Source organism: Sciurus carolinensis, chromosome X (genome assembly GCF_902686445.1).
Source record: "Sciurus carolinensis chromosome X, mSciCar1.2, whole genome shotgun sequence".
Taxonomy (NCBI): Eukaryota; Metazoa; Chordata; class Mammalia; order Rodentia; family Sciuridae; genus Sciurus; species Sciurus carolinensis.
The window spans coordinates 49,500,040-49,513,214 of NC_062232.1; the positions used below are offsets into that span (position 1 = coordinate 49,500,040).

At 34.8% G+C, this 13,175-nt stretch overlaps 1 protein-coding gene and 1 non-coding gene across 2 annotated transcripts in view; both read right to left on the reverse strand.

The window, feature by feature from the left end:
• Nucleotides 1-13,175, reverse strand: part of LOC124971477 (heat shock factor protein 3-like) — a 56,586-nt gene that overhangs the window by 28,471 nt on the left and 14,940 nt on the right. The gene's annotated exons all lie outside the window — the stretch shown is intronic.
• LOC124972750 (small nucleolar RNA SNORA1) lies at nucleotides 1,799-1,918 on the reverse strand. Its single transcript, XR_007106530.1, has one exon. It is a non-coding gene; the product is annotated as a small nucleolar RNA SNORA1 (small nucleolar RNA).

Consider the following 13,175-nt stretch of genomic DNA (forward strand, 5'->3'; position numbering starts at 1 on the left):
CTCTTTTATTTATATTATTTTAATTTTTTAGTTGTAGGTGGACAAAATACCCATATGTATTTGTATGTGGTGCTGCGGACTGAATCCAGTGACTCATACATGCAAGGCAAGCACTCTACCACTGAGCTACAAGCCCAGGCTGTTTCATCCCCTTCTAGTGTCTTGCTCAACCTTTGGAAAATACTGAAAAGGAAGGCAGTATGAGAAAGGAGAAGCAAAGAGAATTGGAGAGATGACAAACTAGAATCACATGCTCCTGAATAATCATGAACAAAAAGCCAAAAAACCCAATTAATAATGAACTAAATATCTGAGTAGTCATTTCTCAAAAGAAGAAATACAAATGGTTAACAAATAGTTGAAAAATGCTCAACATCTTATCAGGGAAACACAAAGTACAACCACCATGTGACATCACCTTACTCCAGTAAAAATAGAGATTATCAGGAAGTCAAAAAATAACATGATGGTGAGAATGTGGTGAAAAGGAAACTAAAAACACTGTTGGTGGGGTCAGCACAGACGTTCCTTAAAACACTAGAAATTGATCTACCATAAGATCCATCAATCCTTCTGCTGAGTATATATCCAAAGGAAAATAAAATCAGCATACCAATGAGATTCCTGCACTTCCATGGAATCAGCCTAGGTGCCCATTACCAGATAAATGGATAAAGATAATATGACATATATAAAATGTAATATTATTCAGTCACAAAGAAGAATGAAATCCTATCATTTGCAGTAAAATGGGTAGAACTGGAGGGCATTATGTCAAGCAAAATAAACCAGCCACTGAAAGACAAATAATGTATGTATGATGGACCTAAGTGTAGCAAAGAAAAATGATTACCAGAAGTTAGAGTGGGTAGGTGGGTTGGGATGGTGAAAAAAACGTAGTTGGATAATAGGTACTAAAACAAAGTTAGATAGCAGAAATAAGTTCTGATGTTCCCCAGCACAGTGGGATGACTATAGCTCAGAATAAACTATTAAATATTTTGTAAAGATGCAGAAGAGAGATCAAAGTATCCAAACAAAGAAATGATAAGGAGAGGGAAAAGTTAATTATCACGATTTGATCAATGCATGCTGTATATATCTGTTAAAATATTACACTGAAGTACAATGGGACATGACTATGGTCCCAGTTATTCAGGAGGAGGCAAGAAGATCACTTTAACTAAGGAGTTCAAGGTTAGCCTGAGTATATGAAGTAAGATTCTGTCTCAAAAAATATATATATTATTTATATTTGTATTATGTATATTATATATTATATGTAATGTATATATTATATTCATCATGCATAATATATTACATATAATGTAATATTGTATTATATAATACTATATAGGATATATAACGTATATTATATACTGCATATATAATACATTGTGATATATTGTATACATGTAATGTATATGATATATGTATTATGTATAATACATGTAATGTGTATTATACATGTAATATTACATGTAATTCTATTATATATTACATTATATATTAATAATATATCTCATTGAACTCCATTAATATGTACAAATAATACATGCTTATCAAATAATAAAGAAAAAAGAAAGTGACAACAGAAAAATAATCCTTGTTATTTTTTTAAAAAAGAGGAATCAGAGGTAATTGTGCATGTATGTATAGGCATTTTTATTTTGCTTTTGAGACAAGGTCTTCTTTTTCTAGAAGTTGAATTGCAGAAAGTACTTGTTTCATTAATCATTTTTAATATCAAAATGTCAGCATTTTTCTTTTTACATATTTTCACTAATGAGCTTAAGCAAAATGTTACAGACCTCATTGTCATCACCACAATGATGGAAGCATAACCTGTGTCAAGTTAGCCACATTGACCAATTTTAGAAACTGATCTAGAGTGCCCATTCTCATCTACAATGAGGCTTGAGACAAGGTCTTGATATGCTGCCCAGGCTAGCCACAAACTCATAATCCCCTTGTATCAAACTCCTGAGTAATCCTCAAATGGGATTACAGGTGTATGCCACTATACCCAGCTTATATGTATTTTTTTAATACTGGAGATTAAACCCAGAGGTGCCTTACTACTGGGTCACGTCCCTGACCCCTTTTTTATTTATTTATTTATTTTTATTTTGAGACAGGGTCTCACTAAATTGCTTAGGGACTTGCTTAGCTGCTGAGGCTACATACAGCTTGTAATCCTTCTGCCTCAGCCTCCAGAGTTGTAGGGATTACAGGCATGACCCACAGTGCCCTACATTTATATGTCCTTTAATACAAGAAAAAAAAGTCACAAAGTCAACTGCATATCTAATCCAGGGAAGGTACAATTAGAACCAATAAGGTATACTATTTGAAAAAGAGGAACCAGACCAGGTCCATAGCTTAGTGATAAAGTACCTGCTTAACATATGTGAGGCCTGGGATCCATTTCTAGCACCACACATACACACACAGCACAATTGTCACTTACCTGGTGCAGTCAAGTGTATTGATTAATGAGTTGGGAAAAGATGGCAATGGTAGTATGAAGTATTTCAAATAATTATTTAGACATGGCTTATCCATCCTATTTCTTTAAACTCATGTAGGAATCTGGATTCATGAACACTTACAGAGATTCATAGTTCACAGACACTAAGCAAGGGAAGGGAGACAAAGTATACCAGTAGCTGTTAGCCCCAGAATGTATAATATAAAAATACTATTTCTGAAACATTACTTAACATTTTCTCATGTGTTAAGAATTCTAACATTCCTTTTCTGCCTTCCCCAGGAAGGACACACTTTCCAAAGACATCTAAAAAGATTCTGTCCTTTACCAAATTGTGAATAATATATTTTAAATGAGCTGATGAAAAAGTGAATGACATCTTTATGCCATTATAGACTAACAGCAAAAGCTGGTATAGTAATTCTCCTTCTTGGACTTGAAACATCACTCATAAATTTTTGCTGGATAGGAAAAGGGAATTTATTATCCTATATTTGAAATGCAAGTCTGAAGAATGACTAAGATTTATGTCTTTAAATTATTTGTCCTTACTTCAAAAGTTTCATAATTAAAAAGATCAGCATATTTTAAGAGATCTTAAACTTTTTCTTAATCTCAAGTGTCTAACATGAGGGAATCTCAATATACTGTGCTAGGGAAAATTCTACAGCTGATAGTCAACAGAGGGCAATCTCAAGTTTAAATTATTTCTTTTGAAATACTGCACTCGAGGCATTTATACATCATGTATCTAAGTAGTGACTACTTTCTTTTTGAGGCCTAATCAGCTTTTTATTTCCTAGTTAACCTGGGACAATAAATAAATAGTTTTTGCTATGGAAAAAGCTAGAAATCAGACTACATTATCCTACATCCAAATCTCTCCACTCAATCAAACTTAAAATGGGAATAAAAGATTTCTGCTGGGCCCAGTGGCACACACCCATAATCCCAATGAAAAGGGAGGTTAAAGCAGGAGGAATGCAAGTTCCAAGACCAGTCTCAGCAACATAGTGAGGTCCAAAGAACATAGCAAGACCCTGTCACCAAAAAAAAAAAAAAAAAAAAAGCTTGGGATAAGCCTCAGTGGTAAACCACCCCTGGTTTCAATCTCCAGTACTAAAAAGAAAAAAAGAGAGTTTTTTTTTCTTTTCTTGATCATGTAGTGGCAGTATGGGGATCAAAACTAGGGCCTCATTCAGGTTAGAGCTACGGCACCAGATCCTTTGACCTTTTATCTTTAGGTGTTGTATCACTCTGTATTTTTTTCACTTTTCTTTAGTAGTTTGCCCTTTTTGTCCTAAGTCAAGAATCACCCAATTTTCTCTGTATTCATTTCACCTACCTGTGGGAAAACTTTAAACACCACCTCATTACCTAAAGGAGAAAGAAATCCCAAATTTTGAATTACTGAATTCCACCCAAATTATATTTTCACAAGTGAAACAAAGTGATAATACAGAATCCTCACACCTTAGACCACTCGGCCATCCTGACAGCCGAGAATCCTCACACCTTAAAATTCAACGGGGTAGTTAGGACCCTCTTGAGTAGATCATCCACTTGTGCCCTTATGTTTGCATCCTGAGTATGTTTGCCTGATAAGTACACCAAGGGATACTTTCTATTTCATATCTGGCCTCCATGACAAAGCATGTTATACATAGTTCAGAGACTAGTGTTCACTAACTCTAATAATAAACTCTTAACAAATTAAGTATAAAAGACACAATAAAGTCCATATATGACAAACCCACAAACAATATCATACTAAATGGGGAGACTTGAAATCTTTTCCCTAGGATCAGGAACAAGACAAGGATACCCACTTTGACCACTTGTATCCAATGAAACATGGATATCCTAGGTAGAGCAGTAAGGCAAGAGAAAGGAATAAAAGGCATACAATTTGGAAAAGATGTCAAATATCCCTTTTTGTGACATTATCTTTAAAATATATAGAAAAGCTAAAGACTACCACCACCACAACAACAAATCAGCTAAAACTAATAAATGAATCCAGTAAGGTTGCAGGATATAAAATCAACATACAAAAAACAGTAGCATTTCAAAGAAGAAACACAAATGGTCAACAAATAACATGAAAAAAAAATATTCACCATTCCTGGAAATTGGGGAAATATAAATCAAAACTACACTGAGATTCCATCTCACTTCAATTAGAATGGCAATCAACAAGAATACAAATAATAAATGTTGGCAAGGATGTGGGAAAAAAGGGACACTTACACAGTATCAGTAGGACTGCAAATTAGTGCAACCACTCTGGAAAGCAGGATGGAGATTCCTCAAAAAACCAGGAATGGAACCACCATTTGACCCAGCTAACACATTCCTTGGTATATGTCCAAAAGATCTAAAATCAGCAAATTATAGAAATGCAGCCACATCAATGTATATAGCAGTCTGATGCACAATAGACAAATTATGGAACTAGCCCAGATGCCCATCAACAGATGAATGGATAAAGAAAAAGTGGCACATACATACAATGGAGTTTTATTGAATCACAAAGAATGAAATTATGGCATTTGCCAGTAAATGGGAACTGGATAACACCATGCTAAGTGAATTAAGTCAGACCCAGAAAAATCAAGGGCTGAATGTTTTCTCTCATGCAAAAGCTAGAGCAAAGTAAGGGGGAAAAAGGTGGGTGTTCTGATTTCAAAAAGATAGAGGAATCAATGGAATAGAAAAGAGACTGAGGAGGGAGAGAGGAGGGATGGGAAAGGGAAAAATGTGTAATGAATTTGACAAAATTATGCTATGTACATGTGTAAATATACCACAGTGAATTCTACTTTTAGGTATATCTATACAATATCAATAAGTAAATAAATAAGTACATAAATAAATAGAAGACTAGTAGAGTAGAGTAAAGGGAATGCAGGAGGGAGGAGAGAGGGAAAAGAAGCTCTGGAGACTGCAATGGAGCAAATTCAATTCCAGGCAATTATGATTATGTCAAAATGAACCCAACTATTATGTATAACTATAATGTACTAAAAAAGCACTTTAAAAATAGTGAGCTACATAAAAAACAAATCAAGAAATCAATTCCATTTATAATAGCTACCAAAAATTACCTAGGAATAAATGGAAGAAAGTAAATGATCTCTACATTGAAAACTAGGAAACACCAATGAAAGAAATCAAGGAGGACACAAATAAATGGAAAGATATCCCATGTTCGTGGGTTGGAAGAACTAATGTTAAAATGTACATACTACCAAAAGTAACCTATAAATTTAATTCAATTCCTATTAAAATATCAATGGAATTCTTTTCAGAAATACAATAGACTCCTAAAATTCTAGGGAACCACAAAAGACCCTGACAAGTCAATGTAATCCTGATAAAAAAAAGATCAAAGATAAATAGTCATATTTATCTAATCTCAGTTAATGGGTGGTTGAAGCAGGGCGATCGCAAGTTTGAGGCCAGCCTGAGCAACTTAGTGAGTCACTGTCTCAAAATGAAATGTAAAAAGGGATCTGGGCATGTAGCTCAGTGGTAGAATGCTGCACTAACATGTGTGAGGTTCTGGGTTGAATCCCCAATATGAAGATAAGAGAAGAGCAGAGAAGAGAAAAATAAAGAAAAGAAAAAAAGAGAAATATCCATCAAAGCTGAGGCATCACACTACCAAACCTCAAAATAAAATACAACTGGGCAATAGGGGCAGTGCATGCCTGTAATCTCTACTCAGGAAGCAGGAGGATCAAAAGTTTGAAGTGAGTCTTAGCAATTTAGCAAGACTGTCTTAAAAATAAATAAATTAAATTAAATAGACTGGGGATATAGTTCAGTGGTAAAGTGCCCCTGAGTTCAATCCCCAGTACAGCAAATGATGATGATGATGATGATGATGATGATGATGATGATACAAAGGTCTAGTAACTAAAACAATATGGAACTGGCATAAAAACAGATACACAGATCAATGAAACAGAAAAGAAAACTCAGATATAAATCTACACATGTACCTGATCTTCAACAAAGGTGTCAAAAATATACACTAGGGAAACGAAAGTCTCTTTAATAAAGTGGTACTGGGTAATCAGATATCTGTATGAAGAAGAATAAAGCTGGAGCCCCTATCATTCATCATACACAAAAAAATTTACTCAAAACTGAATAAAATATTAGATGCAAGAAGATCCAAAAATTATGCAGCTACTAGAAGAAAACAGAGGAAAAGCTCCATGACATTGGACTGGGCAGGGATTTTGGATTTGATTCCTAAGGCATAGACAACAAATAGAGAAATAAGATTACATCAGACTAAAAAGCTTCTAAACAGCAAAAAACATCAAGAGAATGAAGAGACAACCTAACAAATGGAAGAAGATACAAAATATAAAATATACATCTGACGAGAAGTTAATATTCAGAATATGTAAGGAACTCAATTCAATAATAAAATAGTCCAATTTAAAAGCTTAAACAGACATTTTTCAAAAGGAGACATATAAATGACCAACAGATATATAAACAAATGCTCAACATTACTAATCGTCAAGAAAATGCAGATCAAACCACAGTGAGATTTCACCTAACTCTTGTTAAAATAGTTATAATAAGTATTGTAAGAAAGGCAAAAGATTATAAATGCTGATGAGGATGTGGTGAAAAGGGAACCCTTGCAGACTGTTAGTAAGAATGTATATTAGGCCAGGTGCAGTGGCAAAGGCCTATAATCCCAGAAGCTTGGAAGGTTGAGGCAGGAGGCTCACAAGTTCAAATCCAACCTCAGCAACATAGTGAGGCTCTAAGAAATTTAGTGAAACCTGTCTCAAAATAAAAAAAATAAATAAAAAGGGCTGGGGATATAGCTCAGTAGTAAGGAGTTTCTGGGTTCAATCCCTGGTACCAAAAAAAATGTATATTAGTGTGTACATTATGGAAAACAATATGGTGGTTCCTCAAAACATTAAAAATAGAACTACCACATGATCCAGCAATCCCATAACTGAGTATATATCCAAAAGAAATGAAACAAGTATGCTGAGATTTCTGCACTGCTATATATTCCAGCACTATTCAAAATAGGATGATTTCGCTAAATATCCATCCATGGATGAATGAATAAATAAAATATGGCATATATACAAAATGGAATATAATTCAATAGTAAGAAAAAATTCTAATATTTCATAACAATATGGATGGAATTGCAGTACATTATATTAAATGAAATAAGCCAAGCACAGAAAGACAAATACTGCATGATCTTACTCACATGTAAAATCTAAAAAAACTTTTCTCATAGAAGTAAAGAATAGAACAGTGGTTACCAGAGACTAGAGGGGGCACGGAGGCTGGAGGAATAAGGAAAGATTAACCAATGGGTACAAACTTAAATAGAAGGAATAAGTTCTGATTTTCTATTACACGATAGGGTGACCACATTTAACAATAATGTATATTTCAAAATCGATAGAAGGGGAGATTTTGAATGGTCTCACCACAAGAAATGATGAATGTGTAATGCCATGAATAAATCAATTACTCAAACTAATCACTGTATAATATATTCATGTATTGAAGTATCACACTGTACTCCATAAATATCTACAATTATTATGTGCCATTAAAAAATAAAAAGATCCACCATTTGACCCAGCTATCCCACTCCTTGGTTTATACCCAAAGGAATTAAAATCAGCATACTACAGTGACACAGCCACATCAATGTTCATAGTAGCTCCAGTTCACAATAGCTAGATTGTGGAATCAACCTAGATGCCCTTCAACAAATGAATGGATAAAGAAACTGTGGTATATATAACAATGGAACATTATGCAGACATAAAAAAGAATAAAATCATGACATTTGCAGGAAAATGGATGGAGTTGGAGACTCTCATGCTAAGTGAAATAAGTCAATCCCCAAAAAACCAAAGGTTGAATGTTTTCTCTGATAAATGGATGCTAATACATAATTTTTTTTATTTTGAGACAAGTACTCACTAATTACTGTGGGTCCTGCTAAATTGCTGAGGCTGGCCTCGAACTTGTGATCTTCCTGCCTCAGCCTCCCAGAATCTCAGATTACAAAATACACCAACATGCCCCACTTGGAGCATTCTTGTTTTTCTTATTGAATACCAATAGTATTTTTTTTAAAAAAAGATTTATTCCTTTCCATTTGAAATATATTAACAAACCAGAAAGTTAACACATTCCATGACCCTCTCCTCTTCAAATGAATTTTCTTATCATTCATCCACTTAACAAACATTTATTAAACACTTAACTTCACCTTGCATAACTAGTTGGCTAGGCTCTGTTGAAGACACACAAATCAATAAGATGAAATTCCTGTTTGCAAGAATCTAACAGTCTAGCAAGGAAGACAAACACATTCACAACTACAGTAACATAGCATGCTTGAATGCTAAAGTGATAGCACAGACAAATGTTTGGTAACATAAAGGAGGGAACAATGAATTAGTCCCAGAGTAGATGGGGATATATCAAATATCTTCAGAACAAAACTCACAAAATAGGATAATCCAGAGTAATCTTCCTAGAAGACAAATTTGTCACAAGAATAAAAACACTGTCATAGAATTACATAGGAAGAAAATCTGCACCAGAATATCTGAAGAATCCAGTATGTGTTGCTTTATTTTAAAACCCCTGATAACATGTTGAACCCAGAAAAGTGGGAAAATAAAGAAAAGAAACAAAGAAAAGTCTAAATCTTTGAGTGGATGATCATTAGCAGATGTACTTTTCCTTAACATCTCTAAGTTCTCAGGGAACAATATTGTGAGAAACAAACATGTTCACCAAAGCCTTTTTTTTGGCGGAACCAAGGAATGAACCCAGGGCCTCGAACATGATAGGCTCTATCGTGTTCTCTACCATGTTCTCTATCATGTACTCTACCACTAAACTACATTCCCAGACCCCACCAAAGTCATTTCTAAAGCAGAGTTGTGAAATTTACACCAGACAGACATACAATTCAACCATTAAGAAATGCGTGAATAATAATTGTTATAAATGCAGTACTCAGTATGGGGGCACTTGTAATCCCAGCAATTTGGGAGGCTAACTCAGGAGGATCACATGTTCAAGGTCAGTCAGGGGAACTTACACACTGTCTCATAATTTAAAATAAATAAATAAATAAAAAAGGAATGTGGCTGCGGGTCAGTGGTAGAGCACTTACCTAGCATGCGCAAGGCCTTGGATTTAATCCCAGCACCCCCATAAAACAAAGAAAAAAATTGAAAACACTGCACTCTATATAGACATCTTAACCTGTTGTAGAGATAAACTTATTTCCCAAATCTTTATCATCTAAGAAGTCACAACTTTTTACAGGAGAGACACACACAAAGCATAACTAATGTAAGGTGTGTAGGGTGGGGGAAATGGAGACTGAGTACTAATAAGCACAAGGTTTTCTTTTGGGGTGACAGAAATATTCTAAAATTAGATTGTGATTATGGTTGCAAAACTCTTGTGAGTATACTAAAAGCCAAGGATTTGGCTATTTTATAGGGTGAATTGTAGAGTATGTGAATTATATCTCAGTAATAAAAAGACTGACTGAACTGGGAATGGTGGTCCATGCCTATAATCCTACAGACTCAGGAGGTTGGGACAGGATGATCACAAGTTCAAAGCCAGCCTTAGCAAACTCAGTGAGGCCCTAAGCAACTTAGTGAGACCCTGTCTTCAAATAAAAAAATTAAAAAAGGCTGTGGATGTGGCTCAGTGGTAAAACGCCCTGAATTAAATCCCAGGTATAAAAAAAGATACAATAGAAATAGACTGTTATAAGCACTGTAGTTATCTTCTAAATAAAGCACTGTGGGCACATGTGGAAAGAAGAAAGTAATTCTCACGTGAGCATATGAGGCTTTTTGAAGGAGCTAAAATTTGAGCTGGCACTTGAAAGATAAGCAGAACTCTGATAAGCAAACCCTAGGAATGGAGTTGGGGAAGAAGAGCATTTCCTACAAAGGAACATGAAGAAAGGCACTAATACAGAAAAGTCTATGGCACTGCTACACAAAGTATTGTCCAGGGACTCATGCTGGTCAGCAAACCATCTGTTATTGGTTGGTAATGATGTAAGTATTAAAATTCATAGTAATCTCTTAGATTTAACTTTATAGTTATTCGACATTGCTGAAATTCAAACAGTAAGAGTCTATTATAAAAGTATTGCTTTGTGATAGACTGAAAAAAATTGGGGTACTAGGGATTAAACCCAGAGGTGTTAACCACTGAGTCATATCCACAGCCCTTTTTTTTATATTTTATTTAGAGACAGGGTCTTGCTGAGTTGCTTAGGATCTTGCTAATCTGCTGAGGCTGCCTTTGAACTCACGATCCTCCTGCCTCAATCTCCCGAGATTGCTGGGATTTCACGTTTATGACACCACACCTGGTTTGGAGTAAAGATTTAAATGTAAGCTTCATAGCTATGAAACTACTAGAAAAAAGACACAGGAGAAATGTTCCATGACATTGTTCAAGACAATGATTTTCTTTTGTGGCTATGACCTCAAAAGCATAGGCAATAAAAGTAAAATAGACAAATGGAATTAACATCAAACTAAAAAGTTACATATCAAAGGAAAAATAAAATAGAGTGATGAGGCTATCTACAGAATGGAAGAAAATGTTTACAAACCATAAATCTGATAAGCAGTTAACATCTAAAATATATGAGGAACTCAAACAACTCAATAATAAAAATAACCTGAATTTCATAAAATTGGGAAAAAGACTTAAATAGTCATTTCTCAAAGGAACACATGCAAATGGCCAATAGATATATGAAAAATGTTCAGCATTACTAATCACCAGGAAAATGCAATTAAGAACCACAATAAACTGGGCATGGTGGTACACACCTGTAATTCTAGCAACTTGGGAGGCTGAGACAAGAGGATTCCAAGTTCAAGATGAACCTTGGTAAATTGATGAGGACCTAAGAAAATTAGGGAGACCCTATCTCAAAACAAAAAATAAAAAGATCTTGGGATGGACCTCAGTGACAAAGTAAGTTCCCTGAGGTAAATCCCCAGTACAGTAAAAAAAAAAGCCATATCATGTAACATTTTTTGGAGTGGTTATTTTAAAAAAGAAAAAAAGTTGGTGAAGATGTGGAGAAAAGACAACACTTAAACACTATTGATAAGAATAGTGTTGGGGGCTGTGGTTGTGGCTCAGTGATAGAGCACTTGCCTAGCACATGTGAGGCACTGAGTTTGATCCTCAGCACTGCATTTAAATAAATAAATAAATAAAGGTCCATTAACAAGAACAAAAAAAATTTTTAAAAAGAATAGTGTTGGGAATGAGTGTATCAATAAATGGTGTTGGTACACCTATTATGGAAAATAGTATGCAGGTGCCTCAAAATATTAAAACTAGAATTTAGGGGTTAGGGATGTGGCTCAGTGATAGAACACTTGTCCAGCATTCATAAAGCTCTGGGTTTAATACACAGCACTCCACAAATAGAAATATCACATGACCTAGCAATTCCACTATTGGGTGTGTATGTATGTATGTGTATATATATATATCTCCCCAAAGGAAATGAATCAGAATGTTGAATGTGTTTCTGCACTTTTATGTTTACTGCAACACAAGTCACAATAGATATGAAATCAACCTATGTATCTATCCACTAATGAATGGATAAAGAAAACGTAGTAAATATACACAATGTAATACTATTCAGTCATAAAAAGAATGAATTATTATCAATTACAACATGTATGGTACTGAAATACATTATATATTAAGTGAAATAAGTCAGGCAGAGAAAGGAAAAACTGTAAAATCAGAATTATTTGCAGAATCTAGAAAAGATGATCTCATAGATGTAAAAAGTAGCCAGGCATGGTGGCACACATCTTTAAACCTAGCTACTCAGGAGGCTGAGGCAAGAGGATCCCAAGTTCAAGGTTAGTCTAAGGCAATTTAGTGAAACCCTGTCTCAAAATAAAATTTAAAAAGGGATAGGGATGCAACTTAATAGTAGATAGCTTGCCTGGCATGCAGAAGACCCTGGGTTCAGTTCTCAGTAACACACATACACACACACACAGTAGAGAGTAGAACAGTTAGCAGAGGCCAGGGAGAGTAGAGAATGGGGAAACATGGGGAAATACTGGCCAAAAGACATACGATTACAGTTAGAAGGAGTAAATTCAAGGCCTGGGGACATGGCTAAATAGTAGAGTGATTGTCTAGCATGCACAAGATTCTGGGTTTGATAGCCAGCACTGGGAGAAAAAAATGATTAATTTCAAAAGAGCTACTATACCACATGGTAACTAGTTAATGACAATATGTTATAGTCTCGAAAAAAATACAGAATGGCTAAGTGTTCTCACCACAAAAAGGATTAACTATGTTAATAAGTTAGATTTAACCATTCCACAATGTGTACTTCAAAACATCATGTTATACACAATAAATACATAAAATGTTATCTGTTGATTAAAAAATTAACTTGGTCAGATATAGACAAGGTGGTGCATGCCTTGATGTATAGCTCTAGTTTCAGTCATTTGGGAGGCTGAGGAAGGAGGATTGTTGAGCCTAGGATTTCAAGGCCAGGCTGGGTAGCATAGCAAGACCCCATCTCAAAATGAAATAAGATAAAACTTTAAAAATTAAA